The sequence below is a fragment of the Balaenoptera ricei genome, chromosome 6 (genome assembly GCF_028023285.1).
Source record: "Balaenoptera ricei isolate mBalRic1 chromosome 6, mBalRic1.hap2, whole genome shotgun sequence".
NCBI classification, from domain to species: Eukaryota; Metazoa; Chordata; class Mammalia; order Artiodactyla; family Balaenopteridae; genus Balaenoptera; species Balaenoptera ricei.
In genome coordinates, this window is record NC_082644.1 from 105,128,912 (window position 1) to 105,142,963 (window position 14,052).

Genomic DNA, 14,052 nt, shown 5'->3' on the forward strand with positions numbered 1-14,052 from the left:
ATTGTCAACTTTTGGATTTTTACTATCTCCATAGGTAAGAAAATGTCATCTCATTGTTTTAATTTGCATTTCTTTTACTATAGTGAAATTGAGATTCTTTTTGTATGTATCATGGTCATGTTCCTTTCTTTTTCTGTGAGCGGTCTCTTTATCCCATTTTCCTATTGGGACTTTGGTCTTTTTCTTCTTGATAGTTAAAAGTGGTTTATATACCAGCGAGATGAGCTCTTGTTTGTGATCTATGTTGAAAATATTTTCGCCCAGTCTGCAGTTTTTCTTTTGACTTTGCTTATAATGCTTTTTTCAAAATTTTTTATGAAGTCGTATTTTTAAAAAAATTTATTGATATGTAGTTGATTTACAATGATGTGTTAATTTCTGCTGTACAGCAGAGTGACTCAGTTCTACACATATATATTCTTTTTCATAATATTTTCCATTATGGTTTATCACGGGATATTGAATATAGTTCCCTGTGCTATACAATAGGACCTTGTTGTTTCTCTATTCTATATATACTAGTTTGCATCTGTTAATCCCAAACTCCCAATCTTTTCCTCCCCTACCCTCCTCCCCCTTGGTAACCGCAAGTCTGCTCTTTATGTCTGTGAATCTGTTTCTGTTTCATAGAAGTGATATCATATGGTATTTGTCTTTCTCTTTCTCACTTACTTCACTTAGTATGATAATCCCTAGGTCCATCCATGTTGCTGCAAATGGCCAAATGCAATTCTAAGGTCTCATGAGACCTGTTTGTCAGCAATTGGACATGGAAGAGTTAAGGGCAAGAGACATCAGCATGGTAGGGGTAATGACTGTCCTCCTGTGTCCCTACCTATTGTAAGTTATATTTGGGGAGAGCTCCCCATTTTGGATATACCACTGGAATTCAATGGGATAAGAACAAATTCTTGGGGAGAGTCTCACTTTTGAGGGGGGCAGAGTGTCAAGTTGTGTGCTCCTTGATCACTCTCCCGTGAATTAACAGTGCCTCTACCATGAATTTGCTGTGTGACTTTGGGCTAGTCTTCCCACCTCTCTGGGCCCCCATTTTCCCCATCTTTAAATTAGAGAATAGTTGAGCTAGATGATCTCCAAGGACCTTCCCAACTCTAAAACGCTGTGACTCGTTCCTTAGTCCCCGAATGCACTATTTATGTCCCAGGGTTCTTCCCCAAGGGACTGTCAGGTTAGTTGAGGGAGCAAGAGTGTTGGGGCCACCAGAGCTGATGTGATTCTAGGGATGGCCATACTGTCCCCAGAGCCCCCTTTCCAATTATCCTGCTGAACAAGCACCTGCCTTCTTCTGAGATTCCTGTTTCCCAGAGACACGACTCAGTGCTTCCTACTGCCTGGCCCCATGGCCGTTTCTGAGGCCGGCCTCCCTCCTGGCCTTGCAGATGAGCCATTACTCCTAGCCATTCCTCTCTAATATTGCTTCCCTGACTCAGGGTCGGTGGGGTGGTTGGGGGGAGGCCTGGTTTCTAGATGAAAGAGAAATGTGACCTTCTTCTGGGGCCCAGTGAAAATCATCGGAAGAGGTACAAAAGGAGTCCAACCTCACTTACAGTGTTTATTTGATCATTGTTTCATTTATCTGATTGTGTTTACATGCATTAGATTCTTTATTTATTCATTTGCTTCTGACTGCCCCAAGGAGGACGGAAAGAAATGGAAGCGTGGTATTCCCTGATGTTTCCCATGTGTAGTGCCAGCCGGGTGCATGAATGAATGAACGAACAAACGAACGAACAAACGAATGAATGAATAAATGAGTGCTTGTGTAGGCCTCATCCTGCCCCGTGCCACCTCTGTATTTGCTGTATCCATCTCTGGTTGCACCCGTGCTCTGAACTCTAATTACCTGTTTCTGTGTCTGGCTCGCCCTTTAGACTGCTAGTTTTGTGAAAACAGTTTTGAGGTTTTATTCACTTTGTTCCCCCATCTTCAAGCACAGGTCTAGATAAGACTAGGAGTTCAGGAGATGTGTATTTAATTGACTGTAGATACACACACGCACACACACACACGCACACACACACACACACACACACGCACATTGCTACCTCTCTCACACAGAGTGTCCTGCTTCAGGAACAGTAGGGCTGGCCAGCAATAGAGCCAGGAATTCCAAATTCAACACCTCCATCCAGTTCCTAGAAATGTTTTAAAAACATCATTTAAACAAGGGTATTATTAACACGCTCAGAATCTCACACGAGCAAGTGTTGAGGTAGCAGCTGTGCTTAAAAACCACCCAAAGTTTATTGCTACTAATGTGAGAAAAGGAGAGAAAGAATTTTCCAGTCTTAGCGTTTGAAAAGAGACTTTGCGGGGCAATTATTCCAGTCTCCTAAGGAGGGGGCTGTCAGGAATCATGGGTGATTATCTCTTCCTAAACAAAAATCCAATTAAAAAAAATCATTATAAATACTGGCTCTTCGATCTACAAAGAGGAGATGAGGAAACAAAATCATCCTATTGAATTATTCATTGTAACCAATTTTATTTTAATGAAATCGACTAGGTTCCATTACTCTGGGCTTGGACATAATCTTTGTTACAAGGAGACTTCAGCTGTAACTAAATTTGCCCTAATGAGATCAGCTCACTGGAGAATACAGGGTCAGGGTAGGGGATGTGTGTGCCGTCTGGGCGTAGGGCTGGGCAGGGCGGCCTGGAGGCCTGCAGAACAAAAGTCCCCCCCCAGTTCCCTGTCTCAAAGCAAGTGCCTGGAAGTCATTCACACACCGCCCCCATCATGCGCAAGCCAACATGTGCGCACACACACGCACAACCTGCATAACTCTGAGTAAAGGCTCTTCCTGGCGTGTAAACGTAGCTCCCTTCTGACAACAGAGAAGAGGAAGAAGTCTAACTGTGGCCTTCATTACCCTGTACAGTGATTAGAGGAGGCTGGTGGTTAATTTTCACCCTGTCAGGGCCTCCAGTGAAGAGGTTGATGGCTTGAGAGAGCGAGTTGGGGGGTGGTGTTTAGACGCACCGTGTGTCCCTTACCTTCCCTCAACACAATTATACACTCCTCCTCCTCCTCCCTCCTCTCTCTCTTTCTCTTTCTGTTTCTTTTACACACATACAGACAGGCACGCACACGCACAAACACATGAACATCCTACAGGAACAGACCATGTAGATGCAGGCACCCCTATCCAGAGAGTGAGTACCAAAGCACAGGGAGGAGAGTGGGGGAGGGAACCAGCGGTTGTCGAGGTCCACCAGCCACTGTACTGGGCCCTCATACACACTTCGTAGCCAACCCCCTCGCCATTCTTCAAGGAAAGAATTATTACCTACCTCTGAGAAACTAAGGGGTCGAGTGGTTTCTCCAGGGTCACACAGCCCATAGTGGAAAATCTAGGATTAAAAGGATCTCATGGAAGGTGACATTGGGAGCTTGGGAATATGTGGTCCTGTCCAAGAGCTGCAAGTAACTGGATTCCTGCAAAATATCACTGTGAATCAAGCAGAGAGAGTCGTGGATGGACAGATCTTCGTGTTGGTGGTACTGTGCACACTCCATGAAGTGCTTGAATTCTCCTCCTCCAGACTTCCCGGGCACTGCCCACACCTTGAGTGCAGGAAGCTCCCATTCCCTGTCTCAGTGGCCCTGTTCCTGGTACCCTGGTGTTTGCTAGGATGCTCCATCAGGTTGGGGAGTGATGAAATGACCTCAGTTGTGTCCGTTTCCTTTTTACAAACCAGTTTTGTCCCACTCTCTGTCTTTCCCTGATGCTGCACAAGTGATAAGTGCAGGTGTTTGTTGGAGGTCTGTGCCGAGGTCTGTGCTGGAGCCCGCGGAAGAAACCAGAGAAGTCAGAGACCCAACTCTGACCTTGTTAGCGTGCAAGACTTAAGTGTGAGGCTGCTCTCGAGAGGAGTAGCCCTGTCGGAGTAAGAGGGCAAGTGATCACCGTGACTACTGCGGAGATGCCGCACTCTCTGTGGTAGATGCGTCTAGAAGATGGTTGAAACTTCCGTTTTCATTTTTGTGTGAGCCCTCCACTTCTCATAGTTCCCAGTCTCTCTTCTCCCAAATTTGGTTAGAGCCAAGCTCCTCCACCCCGAACATTGAGTCTTCTATCCAAATGTTATCAGAAGTATCAAAACTTCCCAGCTCTGCACAGTGAGCTGAACACTCTGTAATAAGAGACATTCTTTGCATATTTTGGCCATGCACCTTTCTGGCCCAGCTGGAATTCAAGAGGTCCCTGAGACAGAACAAAAATGGAAACGAGTCGAAAGTACTGAGTTATCTCTCTTCTGGGAACCTCAGCCCGATTTGGTTTAAGTGTTGGCAGAGATCTCGTCTTGTTCTCATTTTGTCTCCACATCTCACCTTTCTCCGGTGCTTTACACCATAGGCCGCCAAAGTGAGATGTAGACATTCCTTCATCCCGCCCCCACCGCCTGCATTTCCACCCAAGCCTGTTTCCTCCTGTCCAAACGGGTCCCTCCCTCCTCCTGCAAGGGCCTACGGGGACATTGGAAGCATGAAGACTATCAGAATGCACAGTGCTCTCCCAGGGATTACAGACCTTCAGTCAACCGACCAGTGTATCTGGTTGATCCTTTGAGGGTAACATTTAGACTAAGCATTTCCAGGGCTGTAGTTTAAGGGCCAAAGTTAAGAAAACCTTTCTAAGAATGAGAGCTGTCCGCAGTGAGATGAAGTGCCTTGTGATACAGTAAGCTCCCCATCACGAGGCACGCAGGCTGAGCTGGTGATGGCACAGGAGATTCCTGCATTAGAAGGAGGACAAGGCCTGAGCATCTCTCCTTGCTTTGTGATTGATTCTGACTTTGTATCCACCAACCCATGGTGAGGCATATCAGTTCTTTGCCACCTCACTTTGAGTCGCTATTACCTGTTCCTTGGCATGTCCCTAAGATTGTGTGCCTCTATTAAAATGCAAATCATAATTTGTCTTTAGGGATTAATTCATTTATTCATTTGATTAAGTGGAAATATATATGAATCCTCCGCTGAGAAATGTGAGCAGGTAGAGAACGTGGGCATTCGTGGGGTCAAGTGGAAATCATGCAGATGTGGCTTTGCCCTCGTAGCTTTTCCTCTTACTTGGGAATCTTGAGCAAATCACTCCTCCAGGGACCTCAGTTTTCTCCTCTGGAAAGAGGGAATGATAGCCTCTACTTGGTGGGGATTAAGGGAGTAAATGCAGAGAAAACTGTTCTGTTGTTGTTGTTCGTTTTCCACTCATTGGGTAGTGCAAATGTTAATTCCCTCTTCCATTCATGTTAGGCCCGCTGCTGCACGCCCTCAACCCCAGAGCCACCCACGGTGACCCACACAGCACAGAAGCTCAGTCAACATCTGGTTGAGTGAATAAGCACAGTTGCATTAACAAATGCTTCCTGCGTGCTCAGGACTGTACCAGACATTTTGAGAAACTCCAAAGAAGTGCTGGTCCTTTTGTAGCCCTCAAAGTGCTCACTATTGCATGGGAGGGGTGTGTCCAACTGGAAATAGCAGCCAAGACCCAAGAGTATGAGATTTAGAGGGAGTTTCCCTGAGGAAGAAACCACACTGCTATCAGCTTACTCAGCCAGCAGGGATGAAAGCCAGCATGCAGGGATGGAAAAGTCCTTTGCCCACTTTCAGAAGGTCCTGGACAAATTATAAAAATAACATTTACCAAGTTCATCCAGGCTCTGCATCAAATTCCTTGAATCCTACTTAAACTGCTACAAGAATAGGAATCGCTGGTCTCACTTTACAGATTGGGACAGTTAAGGCTCAGGGAGCTGAGTGACTGATGAGTTTGGGGGTTCACAGTTCTAAGAGGCAGAGGCAGAACCAGGATTCAGGTCGCTGTGTTCATCATAGGAGCCCAGGTGCAGGACGAGGCAGCTCACGCCTGCTGCCATGGCTGACACAGGAAAATAAGTGAGGAGAGCTGTCTTTTGCGTCTTTTCTTACGTAGTGCGCTTTCAAGGAACACAAGGAAAGTGGGAACCCCCCTCTCCAGGACCCCAAATATTGCCCTACTGTTTCTGCCATGCTTCCTACATCTCTGTCTAAGGGCAGTCGTTCTTTTGGGTTAAGTATTGCCCTCTCCCGAAAGTCATTTAAAAAGCATACATGAAAATACGGGAGAAACATAGGAAATGTTTTAAGTTGCCAAACCCTGAGTGTAAAAAAAAAAGATTTCTTAGATTTTGGATCCAATCCATGTCTAATTACTTCTGGGCTATGGGAGAGAAAATGAAGAAAAGCACAAACAGGACAATTGTAGATGGAAGAAGAAACTTTGCTCCATTTACAGGTTTGTCACAAACCATGTGCTGTACCCAGGAAACCTTGAGATGTCAGTAAGGGAATCGCAAGATGTGTGTATTCCTTGATGGCTCGCCCGGAGAGCAGGGACCATTTATCTGTGCCTTCTGCATCCTTGTGTCCAGAGGAAGGGAGCAGAAATCCACCGGGTTCTCTGGACATAAGGGTGAGAAGTGTTTCCACAAGCACCGACAATGCAGTGTAGGAAGTGCTGGGACAGGGGAACCGAGGGGAGGGTGGGGAGATATTTCCTTTGGGAGTGATTGCTGAGCGGTGACTGGAAGAATAAGCTGGGGGTAGGAGAGGGGTGTGCAAGGAAGAGCACGTCAGAGAGAGAGACAGAGGCAGACAGAAGGAGACAGACAGACAGACAGACAGACAGACATCCAACAAAAGGCCGATAAGAAATTCAGGGGAAGTCAAGAGAGGTGGGCTCTGAAAATGATGCTGGGATGTCCTTCAGATGCTTGAAATTTAGACTTTATCCCAAGTTCGAGGGGGAGCGTCTCAGGTTCTAAGCAGGGGGCCAACAGATCAGATGTTCATTTGGGGATGAAGATTGACATCTATGAACACCTCCTGGGTGTCAGACCCTGGATGAGTGGGTCGAAGCACATTTTGAAACTGAGAAGTTTTGCTTCTCGTCTCTCAGAATGAAGAGCTGCCTTCAGTGCGGGAGGTGAAGGGTCTCCCCTGTGCCACTCTTTGTTCTACTTCTTTCTTTTCTTGCACCTGCTACTGGTATTGCATTGAAACAGCCCCACGTGGAAATTTTGCATGGACGAGCAATTCTCTGATGCTGTTCAGATGATTATATTGGCAAAGGGCAGGGGGCAATCGTGGTCTCAGCACCCAGTGCTGAGGTCACCGCTGAGACGTGTCCCTTCACCGGCGTGTGCAGGTCTTCTCACTGGTGAAATGGGACAGCATCTGCCAGTGGAGGGAGAGGAGAGAGGCCAAGGGGATGTGCCGAAATGTCAGAGAAGATTCCAAGCAGTTTTCCCAAATACTCAAGGGATCTGCTTTCTTCTGGTGGTTTCTGAATAATTTTTCAAGAGCACATGTGTGAGTCATCTAAGGAGACAGAACAGAAAGTCCCATGGTCTGTTACAGTCTGTCCCATTGGTGTGGGGCACCCAGAAATCCCTCCAGGAGAGCAAAAGCCAGCTCCTGCATCAGAAAGGGGCCCCCTGCACTGGTGGCTGTAACTCCCCGAACTTGTCCTCAAAACGTGGGCTGGGAGGGACTTTAAATCTACTAAACTGTTCAGGACCCCAGCAAAGGACTCCAACAGACTCTCCACCCCCTCTTCTTCTCTGCCTCCTTAACTCCTTCACTCTTTTGATATTTATTCAAACTTATGAAATGTCAGATGCTATGATTGGCCCCCCAAAACTTTGAGTGATGAGAGTTGTATAGAAAAAAATGAGATTTAGGATCAGCTCAGCCTGGCTTCCAGTTCCGGGGTCACCACTTACCAGCTCTGTCACTTTGGGCGAGCCGGTTCTCTTTGCTTCTACCCAATCTCTTATCAATAAAACAGGAGTGATAACATCCATGTGGCAGATGCTTGTCAAGGATGAGACAGTTGATCCACAAATGTGGTTTTCCTTCTGATGGCAGCTGAAAACTTTTTAAAGAAATGCTTCTTTCTGCCCATGAAGCTTAACAACTGTGGGATCCAGTTAGGAACAATTGAGTTTTGTTTTTTGTTTTGTTTTGTTTTGTTTTTGGCTGTGTTGGGTCTTCGTTTCGTGCGAGGGCTTTCTCTAGTTGCGGCAAGCGGAGGCCACTCTTCATCGCGGTGCGCGGGCCTCTCACTATCGCGGCCTCTCTTTGTTGCGGAGCACAGGCTCCAGACGCGCAGGCTCAGTAGTTGTGGCTCACGGGCCCAGTTGCTCCGCGGCATGTGGGATCTTCCCAAACCAGGGCTCGAACCCGTGTTCCCTGAATTGGCAGGCAGATTCTCAACCACTGCGCCACCAGGGAAGCCCCAATTGAGTTTTGTGTTGTAATTTTTAAAGGAACACTCTTTGGGACACAGAAATCTAAGCAGAGAGAGAGACTTTGAAAGTCTCTTGGTCTTACTTCACTTAATTAAGATTTGGCTTTGATTAAATAACTTCCCTAAAGCCCCCCATCCCCTATCTGTTATGAAAGGATTCTGATATTTGGATTCAAAACCCACTATAATCTTCTTGTGAACGTACTATGTCCAAAGCATCCTTTTCAGCAGGGGGTTGGGGTTGAGATGAATAATTCAACCGCTGCCCTCAAGCTGTCTGTAGTGTCCACGGAGGAAGGGGAACACTGGAATAGGTACCTCTAAGAAGAAAAGAAAAACTTGGGCAAACTGCTGTGATACATGGACACACGGAATAACCCTTAGAGGGACATACGTTGAGGGGGACGGGTGTGCGTGAATACAACGCCTGGCGTTTGCAGCAGACATGCGTGGGTTACCAGGGAAGGTGCTACATGGAGCAGGGAAGGCTCTCACTTGCCAGTTGACTCTGGTCTTGCAGCCCAGGAACAAGCAAGGCTTTGTGGTTCTGGGCTGCTTCCACTGGCTCTTCACGGAGAGCAGACACAGCTGGGCCAGTTTACCCCACAGCCCCTCTAGGAAGACCCCTAGGCCTTCGTGTTCCCTGCTTCTCCAAGCCTGACCCACTCCCACCTCACTGTCTGTATCCTCCGCTTCATCTCTCCCTCCTGATCCATTCAGGACCAGACTCCTGCCTTCCACCCCTGCCATCCACTCAGACTCCCTCAAGACCCTTCTCCATCCTCGTCTTTCATTTTCTTTTCTTTTCTTTTTTTAAATTATTGTTGTTGTTTTAAGCAGGGGCACCGGTGTTTAGCCAGCATGGCCTTTGCTGTGTAATTTAGTTTCGTGTCCTGTACCCAAGAAACATGTAAAATATGTAAACAGCGTTCGCTCTCAGAGACTGTAATGCGCGTAGGAAGCAGCGGCCGGTCGAGCTTGCTGAGCCCGCTGCTTCGGCGGTATTGGATTCTGTCCCCAAAACCACATGCTCATTTCTCTAAGACTGGAAGTAAACTTTCTCAAGCCAGGCCCAAAGGATGGGGTTCCAAGGGGAGTTGGATGTTGGTTGTGCATAGGATTTTGCTTTTGGTGTGTGTGTGTGTGTGTGTTCATTTGTTTGTGTGTGTTCTTCAAACCCCCTACCCCCCACTCTCCATCCCAACATCCTTACATTTTTTTTTTTAACAATGTTTTTTTAAAAAAATATTTTAATTAATTAATTTACTTATTTATTGATTTTTGGCTCTGTTGGGTCTTCGTTTCTGTGTGAGGGCTTTCTCTAGTTGCGGCAAGCGGGGGCCACTCTTCATCACGGTGCGCGGGCCTCTCACTATCGTGGCCTCTCTTGTTGCGGAGCACAGGCTCCAGACGCGCAGGCTCAGTAGTTGTGGCTCACGGGCCTGGTTGCTACGCGGCATGTGGGATCTTCCCAGACCAGGGCTCGAACCCGTGTCCCCTGCATTGGCAGGCAGATTCTCAACCACTGCGCCACCAGGGAAGCCCATCCTTACTTTTTAAATTAACCTGTGTATGCTATCTATAGAACCAGACCAAAAAGGGCTTTCCACCCTCTCCGCCACCTTAGGCACGGATTTCTTAAAATGCACCTAATTCTTCAGCCAGATCCAAGTGCCAGATGCTCCTGGATATATTGGTGCGTGTTCATTTTTCAGGGAGAGATGGACTGAGAGAGGCAAATGAAAGGCACCCATGCTGAGAGGTATGATTCTCTGCCAGGGTGGTCCAACAAAGACTTCCCTGGGGCTCCTGCCCACCCCAGAACCCTTTACCCAAACCGGACCTACGTATGCAGCTGGTGGAAGGGGATGCTTGGCTGATGCCCGCATTTCTCTCCATCCTGGGAAAGAGCATGAGTTTGGGAGAGATCTGGTCTGCTGGCAGGATACTGCTCTCAAGGATGTGGATGCTGCTTGGGTGATGCCCAGGTCTGCAGTGTAGCCTCCTGGGGCAAGGGGTCCAGGAAGAGAAAAGCAATGCAGAGCAATGTAAGGAAGGAGATAAACCGACACGCATCAGGGAGCTATGGTCAGGAGTTTATATTCCAGAGAAGGCAGAACTGTGTCAGTGTTGAGAGCCCGGGCTCCAGCTCAGCTGTCTGATAGGACTTTCATTGACGATGGAAGTAGTCTATATTGGCACTGTAGCCTCTAGCCACCTATTGTTTTGAACCCTTGAAATGTGGCTCAGGAAAGTGAGGAACTGGATTTTTAATTTTAATTAGTTTAAAATTAAATAGCCACAGGGAGATACTGAGCTACCCTACTGGAGCAGGTCTAGAGTCTATCACATCCCAGTGCTGCCACCTACAGTGAGATCTAGGGCAAGTTACATGGTCTCTCGGCCTCAGTCTCCTCACCTGTAAAATAGGAAAATCAAGTGGCAGTTGTGAGCATTTCAGAAAATTGCACACGTAAAACACTTGGAACATTGCTTGGCATATAATAACTGCTATCTACATGTATTCAATTCAGTTATTGCATTAAACCTTTATAACCAATCTGTGTAGTAAGAACTGTGTTCCCATTTCACAGATGGGGAAGCAAAGCTCCACACAGGGTCCCCTCCTCCAAGTGGTGGAACAGGAGGAAAGCCAGTGCTTTCAGGCTCCACAGCCCATGCACTTTCCAGGATACACACCACTTTCCCCAAGGATTTTTTTTAAATGTGTGGTCACTGCTGTGTGTTCCAAGATGAAGAACAAGGCCTGGCACATAGTAGGCATGCGATAAATACTTACAACTAAATCTGCACTTTGTTCTCTTAACAGCTTTGCACAGAAAGTAGGAAACAGCTACTGGAGGCCGGACCCCAGGAAAAAGGCTCTACCCTTTTGCCTCTTATTTTTCTGGTCTTAGGGATGTTCTCGTGACTAGATTTCTATGGATATTGATGGAAACATAAAGGGCTGTCTGTCTGGCTTGAGAGTGTATGGTTCGCCTTCAGACAGGCCTCCCAGTGAGAAGCCCAGCCAAGGAAGGTGTGAAAGAGCAAGAGAAAGAAGGGAGGAAGGAGAGGTGTGGGAGAAGGGAAGAGGAATACAAAATTAAGGGAACTATAGTCAATATCTTGTAATAGCCTATAAGGGAAAAGAATCTGAAAATATATATATATATATATATATGTATATATATATATATATGTACGTATAACTGAATCACTTTGCTGTACACCTGAAACTAACACAACATTGTATTAACATCAACTATACTTAAAAAAAAAAAAAAAAGGCCTATTACAAAGCTACAGTAATCAAAACAGCATGGTATTGGTATAAAGATAGACAAACAGATCAATGGAACAGAATAGAGAGTTCAGAAAATAGACCTCCTAACATAAAGAAAACTGATTTTGACAAATGGACAAAATATTTGAACAGACACTTCACCAAAGATGCTCAATATCATTAGTCATGAGAGAAGTAAAAATTAAAACTACAGTGAGATATTGCTATACATCTATTAAAACGGCTAAAATTAAAACAGCTGACCATATCAAGTGTTGGTTAGGATGTGGAGGAACTGGAACTCTCATACACTGCTGGTAGTAATTTTAAAAGTACAATAACTTTGGAAAACAATTTGGCAGTGTAATCCAGCCATTGTATTCCTAGGTATTAAAAGAAAACATGTCCATTCTAAGGGTCGAGATATATATATATATGTATATGTATATGTATATTCATAGCAGTTTTATTCATAATAGACAAAAACTGAAAACAAACCAAATGTCCATCAGCTGGTGAATTGGATAAATAAACTATGGTATATACATATAATGGAATGTTGCTTGATAATAAAAATAATGAAGGGAGAGATGAAAAAGAATGACTAAACAATAATAAATGACAGTAATACCAATGATATAATAGTACTAACAATAGTTGATAATAATGATAGGAGCAGTGTGAATGGTCCAGCTCTCAAGGCGGTTACTCCATGTCAGGACCTCTACCCAGAGGTTCACACTGTTTTGGCACATTTATACCCACCAACCCCTCTACGAGGTAGTGGCTAACTTTCACTGGTTTTCAGAGGACTAAATTGAGACTCACAAAGGTTAAGTAACTTACCCAAGTTTCTACAACTAGCCTAGGGGTGGGGCAAGGAAATCTAGACTTCGACCCCAAGACTGTCTTCCTCTAGAGCCAGGAGGAAAGAAGTAGGAAGGGACGAAGGAGGGAAATGTTAAGTGTGTTTCTGGCATGCAGGGCTGTGTGTAAACATTTGCATGTGCAAGAGCTCTTTGAATCCTGAAACAACCCTTCAAAGTAGGTGCCATCATCTGATTTTGCAGTGGAGGAATTTAGGCTCCTTGAAGCGTTCAAGGTCATGATGTCAATAAATGGCAGAATATGAGATTCCAGCCCACATCTCTTCAATGCGTGTGACTTCCACTGCTCATGGAAAGTTCAGGAAAGTGGCAGGTGTAGGATTGTTGAGGAGATCACATTGTGGATCCCAGATCATGCTGGGATGGTTCCCATGGACAGTGTCTCAGAACAGCCGCTTCAACACCCTGCCTTTTTTGCAGATGTGTACCGCCTTGTCCAAGGGTACCACTAGGGGAAAGCATCACTGCGGATAGTCTCCGTCCCTCAGAGGAATCTGCTGGTGGGGTGGTGGACACTTACGTCAGCAGTATCTATTGGGCATTTGATGAGCAAAGCCCCCAGTTTGTATATCAGGGTCACTATCCCTACCTCTGAAATCTGGAGAGGGAGGCCAGAGAGAAATGCCACCCTTCTCCTTAAGAATGAGCGCCCTTATTTGAGCTGGAAGGTCAGCAGGACACCGATAAAAGCATAAGTGATCCCTATCCTCTTGTTCCTTGCATGCGTCAGAACATTGCATCCTAGGAGAAATCAAACTGAAGGCAGCCCTGGCAAGATGACCGCCTGCTCTTCGAAAAGCAAAGAGGAGAGGCAATCACTCAGTGGTTTCCAGGGTGATAGGAGAGGATCAGAAAACCCTGAGGTCTGCAGTGAAGGGCAGAACCCAAGGACAAGGCACCTTGGCATCAAGTGGGGTTCCCTGCAGGCAGTGTGACTCATATTTCATCTTGGTCACAGCTTGGAACACACAGGTATTTATTAGGAAAGCAGGAGAAGAGGAAGAAGGGGAAGAAGGGAGAAAAAACACAAAAACAACCTGGAAACTCCTAGTTTTATGAACTTGAGAAAGTCTTGTTCTTTTAACACACAGATGTTTTTAAGTGAAAAATCACTCCTTTGACCTTTCTTGAATAGGCCAGTGTGGTCAAGACTGCCATTAACCACTGTTCAACTATCCTTAACCAAGGGTTTCGGTGACCAGGCACCAAGCTTGGATGTGGTCACCACTTTCCTGATTAACCCATGGACATCTCAGGGCTCCCAGAGGAGGCAAAGAAGAGGTCTGGTGGTTTCTTAAAACATCCTGCTTCAGTTGAGTAGCTCTGAGCTGAGAGTTGGAGATTTCTGTGCTTCAGTGCTTTGCTCCTGAGTTGGCTGTGTCTCCCAATTCCACTCTAGAGCCAGTAAAGAGGGCATTTTAGAGTGAAGCTAACTGGATTTGTGTTCTCAGTCTTTGGTATCTGATTTTCTCAACAGGAAGTTTTGGGGTGCTGGATTTAGAGCAGACAGCATTGGTTGCTCCTATTCTAGAATTATGATATCCTGGTATTCTGGTCT

The 14,052-nt window shown here is 45.9% G+C and overlaps 1 protein-coding gene across 2 annotated transcripts in view; it reads left to right on the forward strand.

The window, feature by feature from the left end:
• PAPPA (pappalysin 1) overlaps positions 1-14,052 on the forward strand; it is a 254,269-nt gene that overhangs the window by 144,815 nt on the left and 95,402 nt on the right. The gene's annotated exons all lie outside the window — the stretch shown is intronic.